A 20,782-nucleotide genomic window follows, 5' to 3' on the forward strand; every position below is an offset into this window, starting at 1 on the left:
TGCAGGTGACTGAGCACTGCCACAGGCTGCCCAGAGGGGCTGTGGAGTCTCCTCCTTGGAGGAGTTCTTCAAAAGCCTCCTGGACATGGTCTTTGGCAGCCTGCCCAGGTGGCCCTGCTTGGGCAGGGGTTGGACCTGATGGGCTCCAGCAGTCCCTAACCACCTCAGCCATTCTGCGGTTCGGTGTGTTGGGCAGGAGGCCAAGGGGGAAGGAGGCGTTTGGGTAACAAACACCAATAGTTTTGCATGAACAGCAAAAAGGCTTCTCATCTGAGCTCTGGCGGTACCACAGGCTGCGGAAAGGGCAGCGTGGCGATCGCAGGCGATCTGAAGATCACAGGAGAGCTGAAGCGCTGCGTGCCCCTGGCCACCCAGCCCACCCCCCAAATTGCTGACCCGGCAGGTGCGCCATCACCGGGCTGCCTCAAGCAACCGGAGCGCCTCAGTGGCACGGAGCAGCTCCGGGGCTGCTCTCCGGGCCGTGCCGGGCCCCGCAGCCCCCGGGGCGGGCGGGCAGGAGGCGGGCAGGGGCGGTGCAGCGGGCGGGGCGGCCCGGGCCGGCTGCGGCAGCGGCGCGGGGCTGGGGCTGGGGCTGCCGCCGAGCTGGCGTGGGGCAGAGCCGCGCCGCAGCGAGCCGAGCCCGCCGCAGGTGGGGCAGCGCCGCCGGCACCGGCCGGCTGGGGCCGGGGGGAAGCCGAGGGGCTCCCCTTTGGGAGGCAGGGGCGAGCCCGCAGCCCCCGAGGGGCTGCCTCGGCTCGGGGGTCGCGGTGGAGTTGGGGGGAGACAGGGTGGGATGGGGATGGGGATGGGGATGGGATGGGATGGGATGGGATGGGATGGGATGGGATGGGATGGGATGCGGGGCAGCTGCAGTGCGGGCTGGTGGGAGGCAGCCGAGGCGTGGGGCTGAGATAATGAAGTGTCGTGCCTTCTTTTTGACAGGGAGCTGCGAGCAGAATGTGTCGCTGGTGTGGTGGTTGTGGGTTTGTGGCGCGCGGGGTGATTTCAGTGCTTGTGGGCAGGTTGTGCTGGCTTGATACCCACGCTCATCTAGCTGGGACGAGATGAAATGGTTTACGTTACCTTATATCGTTCAGTGTCATACAGAAATCTGCCTTATCCAGATACAGGGGTGAGATGGATCGCTGGCTTTATGTATATGTACTTAAGCTCCTTTGATAGTTTGTGGCATGGGAGTTCAGGCATTACAATTATGAGGAGGGTAGAGGTGTTCATAATAACTGCAATTATATTCACTTCTCTTCCTAGAAAGAGAAATCTGCTCCATGGGCCACTTCCGATTACTCCTGTACAGTTGTGTAATGCTTAGATGTACATGGTACTTACAGTGCTGAAAGGATCTGGTCTCTGATTCAAGGATGTCACAGGCTGGAAAACCAGTCACTGGTTGATGCTGAAAGTCTTCCAACTTCCAGACGCCTGAGAAAACATTGTGGGTTTATTAGACTTGCTTAATAAACTTACCTAAAAGTTTTCCCCAAACCTTACTGATTGTGGGGATGCTTATTTTATGTCTCGCAAATAGGTAGTACTGATCTAAAGAATGGGAACAAGGTATGCATTTGAAGAATTGTGAAAATTGTGCTAAGTATGTTCTTTAAGAAATGTAGTTTTTAACCAGGAAGACTGATAGGATACAGTATATTACAGATACGTGCAAAACATGATGTCTGAGCATGAGATGACAGAGACTGGCAAAGCGGAGTTTCTGCAGAAGGACTGAGGAGTTGCTGCTGATCAGAAACTGAACAGCAGTCAGTAAGAAACCTACAAATTGTATAGGCATTTATATTTAAACAAAAATCAAGACAAGCATCGTTCTGGGATGCTTAACTGGAGTGTTGTAGACATATGATGTCATCTTACAGTAGTTACAGCTTCAGTGTCTGGTGTCTGCACGGTATGTGATTTTGGACACCACAGCTCCAGCAGGCAGTTTAGTCAGGAGATCTAGAAAACAACCTATGAGAAAATAGCAAAAGAACTGGATTTTTATAGTCACTCTCTCAAAGACTGATGAGAGATGTGATAACAATCTTCAGGTGTGTAATTGGTTACTGCAGAGTGGAGAGAAATAAACTGCTCTTCACACCTAATGAAGTTGTGACAAGAACCAGCATGCTAAATGGTAGCAAGAGAGATTAGGTAAATGGCAGGGAAAGTCCTCTCTAATTGCACAGGTGATTGAGCATTGGATTGTCCTGGTAGGGTATGGAGTCTTTGTCACTGGAGGTTTTTAAGATCTGATCTAATAAACATTTACTAGAAAGGATGAATGCAAGGGTGACCATGGCAAAGGTTGAGCGACACACATGACCTCTACAGGAGCCTTACGGGCTCCTGGGGTGGCAGAGGCTACTAGAAGGCCAGCCCATGAACTCACACTTCTGGTGACAATCATGCATTTCTAAGAGGCAGCTTAATATGGTAAACACTGCTCAGTAATCCACTTATTGTATTTCACCCACATGCCTAACTATTATACTAGGTTTTGTGATCCTTTTTCCTTCACCTCAAACCGCATTTCCAGCTGAGGTCTAAGAACAGTGGTGAATGATCTGCTAAAGAACATCTTGGTTTGGCACCATCAGCCAGTAAATTGGCTTATTGGTAAATGTTTAGGAAATTTGAGCTCAGTTCCAGAGTACAGTTCTGTAAACTGTATTGCATTGCTCCCTTCAGGTCCTTGGTAACACGAGCATGTTTCTGGCAAGTCTACATGGCAAAACTGAAGTACTTTGGTTCAATTTATCTCAATCTGAAATTGCTTGCGTTATAATTCAGTTCTTAAACATACTTGAAAAGTGTAGTTTGTCCTGCTGAATCCAACAAGATTTTTTGCCCAGTCCAATTAATTTAGTCCCACTAATTATGGAAATAGCTAGCTGAAAAGGGATTTCTCTGTGCTTTTCTTCCCTTACCTCCTTTACCTTGAGGTTTCTGCTATTTTGCTCAAGGTTTTTTTTTTTTTTTTTTTACTGTGTTGTTGTTATCAGCTTACATATTAGTTTTGGTTAAAATTCTGCTGCATTCTTTGCTTCTACTGGTGGCCTGTGAAATTAGCTTCACGGGCCAAAAAAAGGATAACATTTTATTTTCTTGAAAGAGAATGAGAGCAGACAAGGCCTAATCCGTCTTTCTAGGCTATTCATTACTTTATGCATCTGTGTTTTGCCCTTGCTGCTTTAGAGAAGCATTGAATAAAACTAATCTGCCCAGTGCCTCTTTATAACACAGGACTTTTTATGCTCTTAGTCATCTGTACTTTCAAGATGTATGTTTTATCTTCTTTGAGCTGGCATGACCAGAGCTGAACCGGTAATCCCGTAGAAGAGCCGCTATTTATGCAGGGTTTTCTACTGTTTCCTGTTTTGCTGCTCCCTTTGCTTTCCATCATATCCGCACTGAGGGAGCAGCCAGTGACACTGGGTAGCATTAGTTCAAAATGCTGGAAGAGATCAAAATATGGCTTATAAGATACATTGTCTTGCTTTTAGCTTTCCCAATTCCAGTTTGCTATTGTGTGTGTTGTCTGAGTTTCTCTGAATCACACCTTTTGTCAGGGCTGGGAGCAGCAGGGACTCCCTGGGGCTATCAGGGCAGTGGCAGGGCCAGCCCCATCCCGGGCAGCTGGGGGCATCTGGGAAGCCCCAGGCACCTCGCTGGGGATGGGGACAGCCCAAGGTATTTGGGCCTTTTTGGGGGCCTGGACCATCAGGGCCTGTGGCCAGGCAGGGCCAGGCTGTGGGGAGCTGGAGCCCAGCTTTGCTGAGGCAGAGGCTGACAGCCCCAGACATGGGGCCCTAGGCTATGGGAATGGGCCGGTAAAGTCCTGTGAAGGCCCTGATGTGTTTCAAAGCTTCACTGATCCAAGTTTTGTGTTGGAAACATATGAAATTTACCCATTAGCACACTATCTGAAGTTGTAGTCTTTAGGGAGCCTACAGAGACTGGAAGGCAATGTTGCCATCCATCCCAGGGTGAGAGTAACAAGGAGAATGCCAGAGAGTTTATCTCCCCCCATTACACAAACCCTCTACAAGTGTTTCATATGGTCTAGACCTGGGGTTAAGCACGTCCCTTGCTTGCTCATGTTGTAGTGTGTGGGATGTTATGCTCCCCGTGCATCCCCTGCCAGAGAGGATCCAGTGCAGCTCCTCAGGCATCAGTGGTGACCATGCTTTGTGGCTGGTGAGTGGCCAGCTCTACTGGTGCAATTTAGGGACAAGCAGAAAATTGAGGAGATTATTGGATTGTTACCATGTGTACTGCCTTGTTAAATAAAAAATAATCAAGGCTTGGCGTTTCTTCTCTGCCCATGCGTGGGAAAATAGGGTGAGCCTTGCTCCATGTTGCTTCATTTAGAACTGGACTGTGGAAAAAAGCGGTATATGGTAGGAGAAAACTTAACTGGTATGGGCACACAAAATGACTTGAGAGGCTTTTTTTCCTCTCTCTAGTTTCTGTGGTAGTAGGGTACTGTGAGATTTATAAAAGCAACTTAGTTCTAAGTTGCCCTTGATCTGCACAGACATTGTTGTAAAGCAGTGCTGATTGATTTAGCTTTCCAGGGGAGATGTCAGGCATGCTAGTGGTGATTAACAGGAGATAGAAACCAGGGAGATGAGCAGTGTTGATCACACTGAATAATATTATGAATGGAAATAGGAGTACAAAGTAAATATATGTCAACCTTTTGGAATTTTGTGTGATTTATTTCGTTTCAAAGTTGGATTGAATAATTGATCTTTTTATCAGCGTGTTTTACGCTGTAATAAAACAGGGTTTAAATAGTGAGAAGTTAATAGTTGCTCTAAGTAAAACACACAGGCACTGGAATGAGGTACGTTCTCTCTAACAAAGAACATGCAAAAATTGCAGGGAAGTTTGTTTGAACTTGGTGTGGTGAAGAATAAAACTACCTTTCATGCCAGCGAGAGATTTACATTTTTCCTTGAATTCTCTGACAGTTCAAAGTAAGCCTTTAAAGAGTGCTGCATTAGCACATAGGAAATCTAAATTTCCTCCTTGTATGTTAGTACTTTAAGGCCTCTTCATAATTCAGACTTTTATATTCCAAGATTTTTCTCTCTCCCATGATTAGTTCCAGTAGCTTGGTCTGAAGCTTTGGTTAGAGGCATGAGACACTGCACTAATAACAAAGAGAAGCTGGAAGCTTCATAGCAATATAAACAGAAATAAATAGTGATGTGGCAAAATGAGTGGGTTCTGGAGATTGTGAGGGAAGAGAAGGAGGGGCTGGAAGGAATTGCCACTCTTTGGGGCAGGAGGGGTTGAGAAGAGGCTGGAAGGACCACATGGCATTGGGTGTGGGACTGGGGAGCAGGAGTGTTCTGGGTTCTGACAAAGGGACAGAGACTTGAGAAGGGTTTGGGATGTTTTTAGGAAGGGTTTGTAGGAGCACTGTGACAGCAGGAGCTCTTGTTCCCTTATGCTTTTCATCCAGACTAGCCTTCCTCATTGACTTCATAGAATCATAGAATGGCTCAGGTTGGAAGGAAAATTAAAGATCATCTAGTTCCAACCCCACTGCCATAGGCAGGGATGCCACCCACTAGATCAGGTTGGTCAAGGCCTTGGCCAACCTGGTCTTGAACACCTCCAGGGATGGGGCATCCACAGCTTCTCTGGGCAACCTGTGCCAGTGCCTCACCACCCTCTGAGTAAAGAATTTCCTTCTAATATCTAACCTAAATCTCCCCTCTTTTTGTTTAAAACCATTTCCCTTTGCCCTGTCATTGTCAGATTGAGCAAAAAGTTGCTCTCCATCTTTTTTATAAGCCCCTTTAAGTACTGGAAAGCTGCAGAAAGGTCACTCCGGAGCCTTCTCTTCAGGCTGAACAGCCCCAGCTCTCTCAGCCTTTCTTCACAGGAGAGGTGCTCCAGCCCTCTGATCATCTTTGCGGTCCTCCTCTTGACCTGCTCCAACAGCCCCACATCCTTGTGCTGGGAGCCCCAGACCTGGATGCAGCACTCCAGGTGGGACCTCACAAGGGCAGAGCAGAGGGGGACAATCACCTCTCTTGACCTGCTGGCCACTCCTCTTTTGATGCAGCCCAGGATGTAGTTGAACTTCTGGACACACATTGCTGGCTCATGTCAAGCTTTAAATGTCAAGTCTTTTAATGCCAAGTCTTCTCCACTGTCCCATGGTGTGGGTACCTCTCAGTGCCTTTGCAGCCATACATTTTTCTTCCTGAAGCTAAAAGTTTTCCTTTCTCTGTTCTCTGGCCCCTGCAATTCTTTTCCCCCTCCCAGACTTTGGGAAGATGTTTAAGGTCCTACCACCACTTGTTCTGCCTGTTGGGATGGCAACGAAAGGAGGTAGGATATGGGGACTGTGCAGAGATGATGCACTTCAGTGACTTTGAAGAGCAAGGCTTACTTCTCTTGTGATCCTGCTTAACATGAGAGAGATATAAGGGAGAGGTGTAGGGTAGTTCCTGCTGATGCTTCATGTGTTACCATCCTTAGCAGTGGTGGCAGAAGTACTTAGGGACTGTGTGACCAGGAGGTACTTGTCAGTGATATGGGATGTATCTCTGCCATCCCCATCTTCTTCAGTATAAGTAAATTCTACCAGTTGTACTGTTCTAGTTGCTAATATATGTGCAGGTTTATGTACGGAATGCCCTGAACAAAAAAGTGAATGTTGGGTTTTTGTATGTTTTAATTTGAAAGTTAAGATCTTCTAGGATAGCTCTGAATGTGTCTGTCTGAACATGGAACATGATGGCTGTAAAATGCTGCACATCTGCTGGTGTGACAGAACTTGGGGGATTTTTTAAAAGATTTTATCTGTGAAACATGCTAGAAATGCGTATGTACCCAAGCTGCCTTTGAAGGGGAGAAATTGAGTTGCTGGTATGAAGAGTGTTCCAACTTCTGCGGTTAAAGCATACATTAACACTGATATTTGGTTAGCTCAGAACATTTTTGTATATTTTAAAGAGCGTTTAAAATAACCAAAGCTCTGTCTTTTTTTTTTTTTGTGTTTATTCCAATTTATCAAATTTACAATATTGAGTTGCATTATTCAATGTCTTGATTACTTTCCCCTTTCTTTTGTGTAAATCTTTAGAGCCATGTTGATGATAAAACATGTTTTAACTTGCCTGAAATGATTTATATCCTACATCAACAGAAAGTTGGAAAAAAAAACCCAAGCTCTAGATTGAGAGTAAGCCAACATTTTTTAAAGCATGCCAGCTTGTATTTTCCAAATTATTTTATAACAATCTGTACTTTCTTCATTAAGCAGAGTTAACGATTTCCAAAAGTTTTATTTTTAGTCAAAGCTGTTGCAGCATTTTTATTTTGTGTTTGCTGAGCCCACTTAAGGTGATTTGAAACCATGTAAGAGAAGGGTGCTGTAGTTGCTGCAATAATGAATTATCCATGGGTTCAGTCTTTCACGAAGACTCACCAGCTGCCTATTATCAAGAATACCTTGTGCTTCTGTTCATCTCAGTAGGTAGCTGCAGTTCCCGTCACCTTTGAATATTGCTTCCCTAATTCCACAACAGCCCGTGGTATGTTTTTTGGAGAGGTCAAGATAACACTACATAGTTGTAAAAACATGATTTATTAAAATACCAGATTATTTATTTCAGTGTAAAATGTTGTGGCATAACCCTTGCTTTGCTCAGGTGTGCAAAATTGTGTGAACTTTGGTGAAACTTGCAGAATGCCAGGAAGGGACTACACGATCCTGCAGTGAGCCTTCTAGACCATCAGTGTAAAGAGTACATTTGAAGGCAGATGTACAAAGTGGTACTTTTATTCCTTTTGTGATATCAGACACTGAAAATGTTCAAATATAGGTGCAATTAGAAAAGAACCTGCTGCCTTTAGTGTCTGCAAGTGTAATAATTTCTTTTTCTTAGTCTTTTAACCACCTGGGATGTCCTGTGTGGCTTTGGCCCAGATAGATTCCATTAAACAGTGATCTAAGCACAGCTGTCAAAAGTGAACATCTCTTCCTTTAGTTGCGGCTCCCTTTGACCAGTTCAGCGTGTTCCTACCTCTTGCACTTGGAATCTGACCCTGGTTTTCTACTGTTTCCCCTCTCTGCGTTGCAAGTAAAGCAGATGGAATCAGATTGCCAGTTTAAAAAAAAAAAAAAGGCAGAGGAGGAAATAGTAAGTGTAGCTACAGTGTAATATGTGGAGAATAGGAGGAACGCACATCTGTGCAATAACTTACAGGGTGGGTGAATTTTGTAAAACATGGCTTGGTTGGAAGAAATGAGTGTGGACCATTGTTGGATTGTTAGGGTCATGGATTCATTCCTTTCTCAGCTGTGGGAAGTGTTTCAAAACAAAAAAGCACTCTGTGGGGAGTGGCTCTCTGAGATTTGAATTTATGTCCAAGGCAAAAACCCTTGGGAAAGTTATATAATACTGCGCTTCCATTTAATCCAGGCATTGGTTGCTTATGGGAGACAGACACAGGAGTCTCCAGTTCTTAAAATCTTAGCCTTGATAGCACGTGATTGCAAGATAAAGCAGATCACTCTTGAAGTTGAAATGCGTGTCAGCATATTGGGAGAAGCTCCTTACTTACTGAAGAATGTTTCTACAGAGTTTCCACATTTTGTTTAAAAGGCCTCCCATTCAGAGGGAGCAGACCTAGGCAGGCAAAAGTGAGAGGAGTTTTGAGATAAACCATAGCTGTCAACTCATGAAGCAAAACAATGTGGAAAAGTGCAGCCAAGAAAATGGAGCTATGTAAAGAGTGGATCCTCCTTATTTTATAGCAATTGAAAACAAAAGAACCACTAGGTGGAAATACGAGAATTAAAAGGTGTTACATAGCAGTGAATTATGTTTCTTTACTGAAAGGAAACTAAAACTTTCACCTACTGAACTGGAGTCCTTTTTGTACTTCAGGAACATCCAGAGAAAAGTGAGGATCGAATGGCAACCCTAAGGAAACCAGCCAAATAAATAAAATGACATTTTAAATAGCTCTGGCTGGAAGTTGACAGTAAAACAATGGGGAAATAATGGCAACAAGAGACTTGGGGGAGATTCCTCCTATCCCTGAGAAGTAAAATTGAGAATCCTCCACATTCTATGTAGACTTACACAAATCATGACAAACCGTTGTTGATATAATATATCAAAATGCTGGCAATCTATTAAGCTGAAAAATAAACTGAAATACAATAGAAGATAAAGCAATAAAGGAGTTGGTTTTTTTTGTTGTGTTTTTTTTTTTTTTCTTTTTTACTACTGTGAAAAAGAATGAGGGGTGGGGAAGGGGAGGAAGACTTGATGAATAGGAATAGCATTGATTTTTATTTTTTTTAAGGTCTTAGACAATAGAGTTTTATGTTTCTTATTCCCCGATGAATTTGAAATGAGGAGGAAGGAATGTAATTGTATGCCCCTGTGATTAAGTCCATTTGCTGTGCAAAGAGACCCACATGGCCGTGGTGTGCTCATGACTCAGCTGAAATGAACATGGACAAATTTTGCCAAAAAGGGGAGGGAAGCTAAGAGGCAGAGGATTTCATTTAGGATCTCAAAAGAGAGGACAGCTGCAACTAATTTTTCAGAAGCACATAGTTGTCTTTGAGGAAATCAAACAGTACGAAGAAAATAGCTTAATTTTGAGTTCCTAAAGAGTAAAGGTATTCAATTTATCTCTTTTCTTACCTGGGTTTAAATAGAGCATTTACTATCAAAGGAGGTATTGCCAGCAAAGGAGAACTTTAATTTGTGAATGCACAGGTACTTTATGCTAAGTAATCACTACTGTTACTGAGTAGTTTGTGCTTTTATGCTACCTGGCAGTAGCAAGAAAAAGACATCTGACAAAACCGTCCTGGGAGCTGTCCAGTCCCGAGCATTTCACTTGCAAACATCTCTGTACTTTGCAGGAGACATGGTTCTCTCTGCTCCTCAAGAGTGGACCACATGCACTTTTTTTGCTTCCTGTATTTACAGGGTGTCTTTGAAAAGCTGGGCTGCCCTCATAAGCATACTATGAAATCTTGCTCAAAATTCAAAGTGATTTGAAAATGTTGTTACATGGTGGTTTCGCCCTGGAAACTCCATTGCACTAACAACAAAACAGAACTCAAATGTGGATGATACCATCTTTGTTGGTGACATGGACAGGGGAACTGAGTGCACCCTCAACAAGTTTGCGGCTGACATCAAGCTGAAGGCTTATGGATTACAATATAGTTATTATAGCTAACCTCTGTTACTTGTAAAGTAATTGTGAATCATTACACAGCCTGTGCAGAGAATGTAATTGCACATCTTGAAATAAAGTTCAGATGAAAAATACATTTTAGTCAAACAGTGGATCAATTTATTAATTAAGTGAGCAGTGTATGATACTCTACATGCTTATTTGGATGTTGATATTATTCATCAGAGATTCCTCAGATCTGATTCTTTTTAGGGAGAAGACATTTTTGTGCAAAGTGATTCTGAAGTGATGAAGAAACTTATGAATTAGCTTATAGTGTAGAATATCTGGAATTCACAAACTAATTATGTAACTGTTAAAGTCTTGTGTACCTCTAAATACCATTCCTTTTGCACTGGCAAATATAGCTTCTAAAAATATGCCTAGACGTACTAAGTCAGTATTCTCATAGTATTGAATGTGTCAGTAGTTTTGTATTTTGTAAATGTAGCAGCAAAACTGGGGTGAATAGAACATCAAAGAATACCTCTTGAATTGTGATTGCATCCTTTGTGGAAAGGAGCATTAGCTGGAAGGTAGGCCATGGCATATCATTCTGTAACTGGAAATAGAATAGCCATTATTTAAAATTTCAATTTATAGAATGTAATCATAGAATCATGAAGTGGTTTAGGTTGAAATGGATCTTAAAGAACCTCCCCCTCCCACTAAATCAGGTTGCTCGGGGCCCCATCCAGCCTGGCCTTGAACATTTCCAGGGATGGGGCATCCACAGCTTCTCTGGACAACCTGTTTCAGTGCCTTACCACCCTCAGAATAAATGATTTCTTCCTTAATGTAAACCTACTCTCAGTTTAAAACCATTTCTCTTTGTCCTGACAAAGAGTCCATCTTCTGCTTCCTTGTAGGCCCCCCTTAGGTGCTGGAAGGCTGCAATGAGGTCTCCCCGGAGCCTTCTCTTCTCCAGGGTGAACAACCCCAGCTCTCAGCCTGTCTTCATGGCAGAGGTGCTCCAGCCCTTTGATTATCTTCATGTTCCTCCTCTGGGCTTGTTCCAATACATCCACGTACTTCTTGTGCTGAGGGCCCCAAAGTTGAATGCAGCACTTCAAATGGGGTCTCACAAGAACAGAGTAGAGGGGAAGAATCACCTCCCTCACCCTGCTGGCCACACTTGTTTTGATGCCCTCCAGGACTGAGGTGGTTTCCTGGGCTGCAAGCACACATTGCTGACTCACGTCGAGTTTCTCATCAACCAGAACCCCTGGGTCCTTCTCCTCAGGGCTGCTCTCAATCCATTCTCCCCCCAGCCTGTGTTTGTGCTTGGGATTGCCCCGGTCCAGTGCAGGACCTTGCACTTGGCCTTGTCGAACCTCATGAGGTTCGCACAGGCCCACCTCTCCAGCCTGTCCAGGTCCCTCTGGATGGCATCCCTTCCCTCCAGTGTGTGGAACGCACCACACAGCTTGGTGTCATTGGCAAACTTGCAGAGGGTGCACTCAATTTCACTGTCTATGTTACTGACAAAAATGTTAAGCAGGGTTGGTCCCAATACTGACCTCTGATGAATTTGTGCACTTATTTTGATGACTTCATCAATTGTTTCATTTAGAAGTCCCGTTGTACAGGCAGTGCTGTTTATTTAGGTAGGTAATCCCATTGAATCCATTGGAATAGTTTATGTCTGAATACAACAAATCACAGTTCGGGTGCAGATTTTATGAGATCGTCATTAATTTATTCTGGATTCTTTTTGAGTGGGAACAGCAGTCTGTGTATAATGACTGGATTGGTCTAAACCAGTAGGTGCTAGTTTTGCAGCTTGTGGGTAAATGCCTTATTTTATATTTTTAAAATATTTAAACATAGAATTTATACTATAACATAATTTACTGTATAAAAATGCATTGAACTTTACTGAAAACGAGTTTGTCCACCTTTCCCCTAGTATTAATTTCTGTACAAAACTTTCTATAAGTTTTGATGCAGATGGGGTAATACTACTAGTAGCTTCTTGTAATAAGTGAAGCATTGATGAGTGAACCATCAAAATCTGTGCAGAATTAAAACAAGTCATGTGCTTTGAGTGAATGAGCTTGAGCTTCTTAAAACAAGTCTTAAGGATGGGTGGACAGTGAGAGCCATAGTGGTGGATTTGAAATTGAATGAATGTTTGCCAAGTCACAGTGTTAAAAACTTGATTTTTCAGGTGTCAGTGGGACACGTGAGAACCTAGAAATAATTGTAAGAATGAACCTGAAGAGGTATATTCCATGAAATGAGTATTTCTGGGAATGTACCTTCAGCAAGCAGCACTTGAGTTATATTTTGCTTCTCTGTTTCAAAGCACAGAACTAATGCAAACCATCTGCATTTTGCATCACTTGGATGTTCTGGCTTACCTGTGGATTGCCCTCAGGTACAGAAATGAGTCTAAATTATATCATTCCCCAAAGACCTAAGGACTTAGATGTGTAACTTTGACTTTAGGTGCCTAGGTCAAGCATTTAAATGACAGAGAGACTCTTGCTTCTACTCAACCCAAGAGGTAAACGAAGTCATGATGTGTAAGTTTCTGTCAGTAAAAATTCCTGCACACCTACACGTCTGATGGTAGGCATGCCCAGACCATGTAGCAGGGTAGGTACGTAACACAAGCCTGTTCCTAGAAAGATTTACAAGGCAGAAATTCCCTGTCTCACCTATGGATTCTGATCCAGCAGGATTTTTTACAACCTGTTTTTGGAACAAGTTCCATGAATAGAAAGGTGTTTTGTTTTTTTTTTTTTTTTTTTTTTTTTTTTTTTGTTTTTTTTTTTTTTTTTTCTTTTTAATTCTTTATGCTGTGTAGTTAGAGCATAAAGAAGACCTGAAGACCTGTATTTAGTTCTTCCTTAATCTGGAGCAGATTGAACCATTTACCTCAACATTTATGGTAAATGTTTAAATGGCGAACTTCTGGTCAGAGGTGGCATGGGAGAAGAGAGGTGTGAGGGCTGGTTTAATTATGGGTGGTGTTGCATGTTTCAAGACCTTTTTTTTTGCCAGTACTGCAGAGAGCCATAAATACAAGTGTCAGCATTCTCAGTTTCTAAAGTGTTTCTTGTGGCATAACAGATATGTGCCAACACCAGAGAACTTCAATTCATTTTAGGTGTTAGACCTCTGAAAGCAGGCCACATCACTCAGTAAGCATTTGTGTTTACGCTGGTACAAATGGACTGTGTATATATGTGTGGTAGAGATTATGCTTCTTACTAGGCAAAGATGAGAGCTATGTGAAAAGTTAAGGATTCTGTTGAGGATAATGGCAGACATGGGGCGGGGGTGGCTGTATTAGGAACAAACTTGCAAAAGTAAAACACATGAATGCATTGTTCCTACTGCTACAAACAATAGCACACTTGGTAGCTTCTTCTTTAGAATTTTCCTATTCAAGATACCTCTAGCAGAACTGCATAAATGTCTCTGATACATACTCAGTGATGCTCTGCTGCACTGCTGGACAAGACTTAGCCAGCAAAGGCTGTGCCTGACTCCACACTGCCTTTCACAATCAGAAGATTGCCTTCTGTTAGAGGCTTCAACACCTGTTAGTAGTATCCCATTCTTACCAGGACAGTGTTAGAGAACTGTAATGTAGAAACAAAGCTTTAATGTATTTTTAAACTGTCTTTTTAATTCATATTAATTAAACCTACTAAAACTTTCACTATGAAGTGAATGTTATGGATGGGGAACTTGATATAACATGGAATATGTTTTGAAATTCTTTACCTGGATCTGTTTTGATCTGTATTTGTGTATGTTGGCTAAAATAAACTATTTATTGTTTTCTGTTGGATAAATTGGGTATAGAACATTCTTTCTTTGCTTCTTTATCATGTTCTGTGTGTGTTTAACACTGTGTGTTCATGCTGCTGGATTGCTATACTTATGACAGTTTATTAATCCAGCAATTAAAATCCTAATAGATGTATTCTAATATACTACAGAAATTAATAGAAATCTTGTTCAGCATGGAGAGCAAATCAAAAACATAATTTTGTGTTAATATTTCAGGACATAAATGTAGGCACTGAACTCTGAGTCTGGCTTTTGTTTTCTGCTGTGAAAAGCAGCATTTCCTCTTGTAACTAACTCCTTTATACCAAGTATTTAAATATTAACTGGGGCCAAAAAAACCGTAAAAACAAAACAAAACCAAAAACAAAGCTACCAAGATAACAACAAAAAACAAAACCATCCTGCTATTGTTACCTCCACCATCTGTAGTGTTCTGGTGATAAATGGCCAAACTGTTTAGAAATGCTTGCAGGAGGCTAAGAATTGGATATAATTAAAATGGATCACTCCCAAAAGGGAGACTGCGGAACACCATGGTCTGAAGAATCTGTGCTAGTAATGCATTTAAGCCATGATTTTCCATTTACTGTAAAAAATAAAAATTGGAACTGACATTTAACAGATGACTATCTCCACAAGTCTTCTTTAAATGAAGTCACTAAGACTGCATGCTCAGTGTTTTTGTCCAGCTGTATAATCCTTAGTTTCCAGTGCCAGAATCAACCTTGGAAACACTTTTTGCTCTGAAACACTCTAAGTGATGCTCAGGAGTTTCTGTTCTTGGACAGCAATGAGAACACAATATATTAGGATTCTCCCTTATATATGTGTTCAGTATTTTGTGTGTTTTTGGTTTTTTCCTTACCATTTTTTCTAAGAGCACCAGTATAACATAAAAAAAAAAAAAAAAAAAAAAAAAGGAAGCCCTTCTGAACTTGAATGAACTCTGGAATACCTCTGAAAATGCATCTGGCATATTTAGAAATGTCAAATTTCTGGCATGCATAATAGCATGTTTAATTCCTTTCACTTTTTTTTTTGAAAACCATATATTAGAATCTATGAAGATACAAAGCCTGCTCTTTTAATCTGGGAAATGTATTGTATACCTGCTTGTATAACTTCTTATACAAGAAAGCATGATCCATAATCTCTTCAGTGTCATCAATGTGCAATGTAACCAACTTGTCATAGGTCCTAGCAAGTGGGCTACGTTGTTTTATCCTTTTTTTGGAACCTTCTTTGGTGATGTGGACTCTTCAGAAAATGTTACATGTGTTTTGTATGATTTGAGGTATGTGAATGATTTGGGAAAATTAATCTGCAGTAGAGTGTTTTGAAAAATGTCTAAATCTGGAGTATGAAGAGTGTGCTGTTAGCACTGCTAAATGCAGTGTTGTGGGAAGGATATATAGTTAACTCATTCACTATAGTAAGACTCTTATCTAATATAGTCTCTCACAAACTGCTTGATTTAGGTCACTATTTAAACTCTAAAAGAATTAAGTGACTTTGCAACTGTATTCTAATGTCTTCTATTGTGGACTGCTTTGTATATGAAATCATCAGAGCTAGTTGGCTAAAGTAAGTGGAAATATGGATGTGGTATTTATTGTAGAATATTGTAGATATTGTATAACACAATACAAGATATTGTAGAAATAGCCTAGAGACTGTTTTCTTTCCTCCTTTCTTTTCTTCTCAGATGAGATTGTTAAAATTGAATGATCGATCACATCAGTTTGTGAATCAGTTAACTATAAAATTTTATCATCAAAAGAAGCAGATCAAAGGAGGTGATTGTCCTCCTCTGCTGTGCTCTTGTGGGACCCCACCTGGAGTCTGGGGCCCCCAGCACAAGAAGGACATGGACTTGTTAGAGTGGATCCAGAAAAGGTCCACAAGGATAACCAGAGGGCTGGAGCACCTCTCCTATGAAGACAGGCTGAGGGAGTTGGGGTGTTTCAGTCTGGAGAAGAGAAGGCTTAAGAGTGACCTTACTAAAAGCCTAGACTAGAAGCCGCAGGAGTGGTCTTCCTAAAGCGGGCCTACAGGAAAGATGGGAAGAGACTCTTTGTCTGGGCGTGTAGTGATAGGACAAAGAGAAATAGTTTTAAACTGAAAGATTTAGATTATTTATACAGAAGAAATTATTTATTCAGAGGGTAGTGAAGCACTGTAACCAATTGTCCAGAGAGGCTGTGGATGCCCCCCCATCCCTGGAACTGCTTTAAGGCCAAGGCTTTGAGCAACCTCGTCTAGTGGGAGGTGTCAGGGCAGGGAATTGGAGCTAGATGATCTTTCAGGTCCTTCCCAATAGAAACCATTTTATGATTCTATATTGGTACTATGAAATGTCATCTTATTTAGCCAGGTTTATTGTGTGATTAGCTGTATGGTATGAACAAAAAATTGTTTGAAGATGGATGTTGTGCTCATTTCTGAGACTGTGTGGCAGAAACTCAGAGTGTTATACTTTTCTGGGAGTACTTATATTTTGTTGTTGAAAGGATCTTGGTAGTACAAATGGGTTAATTCTATATGATATGAAGTGGAGGGGTGAACATTATTCTGGAAAGCAAAGAGATATCTTCCTAAAAGAATTTGTTAAATTCCTTGTCCCTTGGTACAATCTGTTCCTCTCAGTGTTGCTCAGAAGTACTGTTGAGAGCTCTGGGGGTAAATAAAAGAGTTTCTTTCTATGGTTCTGACAGAGAAAGCCATTAGTTTCTTTATATTCTCCTTCTTTTAATAATTTTACCAAGCTCTTCTCAAAAAAGCACAGGAACTCCTAAAGTATTTCTAGAGAATGCTTTTGAAATAAAAAGTTGTCTACATTGCTCTAGCTAATTGCTAATTTAAATTAAGTTGGCTGATTCAGAAATATGATGCTCCTGTATGAAGTACAACTTTATTATTAAAAAATTCTAAGCTGCATAATGCCAAAGGGAGACAGTGGGTAGAATTGTTTGTGCTGATCTTTTGAACAGAAAAGGTGCAAGTGGAAATGTATGAAGGAGATAGAATAGGAAATTCTTCAGCTAGTTACTGTATGGGCTATAATATTGTACTAGATAATATCTTTCAGAGTAGCTTGATGTAGGATGCTTAACATGTTCAATTATTGCTCAAAAAAAGAAAAAAGTCCCTGGCTGATACCTATGCAGATGATGAGCACTCCTGACTGTTTGGGATCACTGCTGACTATGGTAGGAAATATCATCTCCGGGTCCTAGATGACTCTGACCCATATGTTGAAGATTGCTTCATAGACAAAGAGTGGGAGGAAGGAATTTGCCTTCTTCCCATGTGCTGTAACCTGGCAAGATGGAACAGGATGCTGCCTTCCACCCCCGCTCCATCCTTGCAGTGCCAGCTTGTGGGGAATTGTCTACAACAGCCGAGGAAAAATTTTCCAGAGTTTTGGACACTGAGATTTCTGAGAATTTCCAAGTGCATAACAAACCTGTGTGGCCCTGACTGTTGTCATTGTTGTAATGATAAACACCTCTGACGTGAGGGTAGGTCTCTTCTCAGTATCCTGGTGATTTGGAAATATGCTCCTATTGTACTATTAAATCCTCATTAGTGAATGTCTGAAGATTAAACAGATGGCCAGTAGCATGAATGGTCTGGAGTGAGAGAAAAGGGAAAGCAGAGTTGGTGGAGGTAAATGGATATATCAGGGTGCAGGAACTTCTTCACAGGGAGAGGTGATATTTGTGGTTGTCATAGATTGGAAGTGGGCAATCACTTCCCAGTATCCCCAAGGTACAGCTCATTACAACACGAGTATGGAACTATGTATTCAACTAGGAGGTATCACATGAGAAAAATCCTGCACAAAGACATTTGTTTTCGTCTTACGAAGAGCGTCTGAGGGAGCTGGGTTCATTCAGCCTGGAGAAGAGCAGGCTCAGGGGTGACCTTATTGCACTCTATAGGTACCTTAAAGGAGGCTGTAGTGAGGTGGGGGTTGGTCTATTCTCCCACGTGCCTGGCAACAGGATGAGGGGGAATGGGCTTAAGTTGTGCCAGGGGAGTTTTAGGTTGGATGTTAGGAAGAACTTCTTTACCGAAAGGGTTGTTAGACATTGGAACAGGCTGCCCAGGGAAGTGGTGGAGTCACCATCCCTGGAGGTCTTTAAAAGACGTTTAGATGTAGAGCTTAGGGATATGGTTTAGTGGAGGACTTGCTAGTGTTAGGTCAGAGGTTGGACTTGGTGATCTTGGAGGTCTCTTCCAACCTAGATGATTCTGAGTTTCTGTGATTCTCTTATTCTGTGAAATGACTTTAACATACATGAATACAAACACTGACCCTTCAAAAGCAAAAGATGAGTGAAAGGAGGAAGGCCACCACTACTTGTTAAAAAAACATAGGCAATGAAAAGCCACTTTGAAAGTTTAAAGCTGGTGGAAGTCTGCTAAAACTAAAAGGCAACTGCTGCCCATTTTGCCTTTGAGCACATGAATTCCTTCTTGAGCATCTCTGAGAAACTGTAATGGTTCATGAGCCAGCAATATGCCCTTGTAGCCAAGAAAGCCAATGGCATCCTGTGCTGCATTAGGAATAGCGTTGCCAGCAGGTGGAGGGAGGTGATCCTCCCCCTCTACTCAGCCCTGGTGAGGCCTCACTGGTGTCCAGTTTTGGGCTCCCCTGTACAAGAGAAATGTAGAGCTCCTGGAATGAGTCCAGTGAAGGGCAATTAAAATGACTAAAGGAGTGGAGCATCTCTTACATGAGGAAAGGCTGAGGGAGCTGGGCATGTATAATGGGATTTAACATAAAAAAAAAATATTTCATGTTTCAGGAAGGGAAAATAAAGTGTCAGAAGTCTACATGAAACCATTAGAAGGGAACAAGATCTAAGTATAGGCTAGAGAGTTGCTGTGACTGGTGCTGTGGACTGGAAACACAACCCTCAACCATTCTGTGATTATAATAATAGTTTTTAAAAAGTTTATTTTAACATTTCTGATGTGAAACTGGAAGACCTTTTTTAAATGCCTCATGTTCAGGATTACGGCTGCATGTTCTGTGCATGTGGTGGGGAAGGTACAGTGTAGGTGTTGTGGCATGGTGTTCAGTTAATAGCCAAACTTTGTCTTCTGGTTACTGAGCACTTAGATATGAGGGGTGGCAGTGGCTGCTCTTAAAGCCCCATTCTGTCCTCTGGGGCATCAGGGAAACAGGGCTGTCTGGGCCTGTTTTCCTTACCTGTCTGGGCCTGTTTTCCTTACCCTGTTTCATTTCTTCCTCCTGTCTGCTCTTCATCTCACTGTTCTCTTACCTTCACAGGCCCTAAAACTGAATAGCTCAGGGAAGCAAATGACTTGAAGAGCAGTGTGCCTTAGGGATGGAGGGTCATGCAGCTTAAGAGAAAGTGCCTGAATGTTGTACTCAAGAGTGAAAAGGAGAGACCTTGGAAAGAGATTGCAGAGACACAGGAACATGGAGGTTGAGCCTGCTGAGATATTCCAGCCTAGCCCTGCTAGCCCTGCTTAAAGCAGACTTGGTGTAGGCTGATTTGGGCCTTATTCAGTTCAGGTTTGAATGACCCCAAGCATGGAGAGTTTGCCACCTCTTCCAATGTTCCCTTGCATCCAGTTGGCATTTCTTTTGTTCCAGCATGAGCCCGTTTCCACTGCTTGGCTCTGGGAAGAGCCTCTCTCCATTTCCACCATGCCTTCCCTTTCGGTAGTTGCAGACTGCACGACGATCTCCCCTTCTCATTCTCTGTCTTCAGACTGGAGAAAGAGAAAGATACCCCAGTTTTATTCCTCTCTCTCATTTAGACCCTTACAGCCCCACAACAGTATTTACCAGGACTGTACAGAACTTCCCCATCCCTGCTTCCATGCCCCAAGACTCCAATGGAGTCCCCCAGAGATCTTGTTTTCCTATCATTTCACTCCTAAAGACTTGCGGCTATGCAGCATTCTCCCCTGCTGCATCTACACTGCCTACATTTGTTCAGCAAAGGACATTTAAATAAGGTCCTTTAAATAATTAGAAACAGGTTGATTAGCAGACAGTGAGGGATACACATGAGCAGTGTATACCTCATAACGCTTCTGAGATCATCCCTAATAATCATTCTTTGTCAGAGGTATACTCTTTGTAGGTTACTTCAGAGATTATTTTTTTTTGTTACTCTTCAGTAGGTAATTGCCTCAATGTGTGCTGTTGCTACAGTGCTGGGGCAGAATAAACCAGTATGTTTGAGTGTGTGAAGTACAAGACTTGAGTGGAAACAGGGAATTACGGCATCTTACCATAGCAAGTATGTTAGAATACCGTGCCCTGTTCAATGTCAACACCTCAAAAATATGATGTCAAAAACAGAGCTCAAAGGAAAATAATGGAAAGGTGGAGCCATTTGGAAAACAAGCATTGCAGTATGAATCTTATGAGAGTCAAGTATATGAAGGACAGGACTGAGTGGTGGCTTGGATTGTGTATACGTGTAGATAGAAAGAAGCAGGGGGACCTTTTAGTTTTGCTAAGAAAGTCACAAACAGAACTAGCAGATGGGGGTTCAGACAAATTCAGTGTTGAAATATGGTGCAGTTTCTTAGAAGTGTTCAAAACGTGGTGCCATGCCTTAAAATTGAGGGTAGTTCAACCCTCAAAAAAGTGGGGAGTGGGGAAAGGGGGGACGCACTCTTCAGTCATTAAAACAAAGATTATATATATTTTCTAAAAAGCGCATTTTAATCCAGT

The 20,782-nt window shown here is 42.2% G+C and overlaps 1 protein-coding gene across 1 annotated transcript in view; it reads left to right on the forward strand.

The window, feature by feature from the left end:
- The first annotated feature begins 528 nt into the window (after positions 1-528).
- Positions 529-20,782, forward strand: part of COL21A1 (collagen type XXI alpha 1 chain) — a 115,349-nt gene continuing 95,095 nt past the window's right edge. The window contains exon 1 of the mRNA XM_027455081.3: positions 529-649. The gene's annotated coding sequence lies outside the window, so the exon portion shown is untranslated. The remainder of the gene's footprint in view (positions 650-20,782) is intronic.

Source organism: Anas platyrhynchos, chromosome 3 (assembly GCF_047663525.1).
Source record: "Anas platyrhynchos isolate ZD024472 breed Pekin duck chromosome 3, IASCAAS_PekinDuck_T2T, whole genome shotgun sequence".
NCBI classification, from domain to species: domain Eukaryota; kingdom Metazoa; phylum Chordata; class Aves; order Anseriformes; family Anatidae; genus Anas; species Anas platyrhynchos.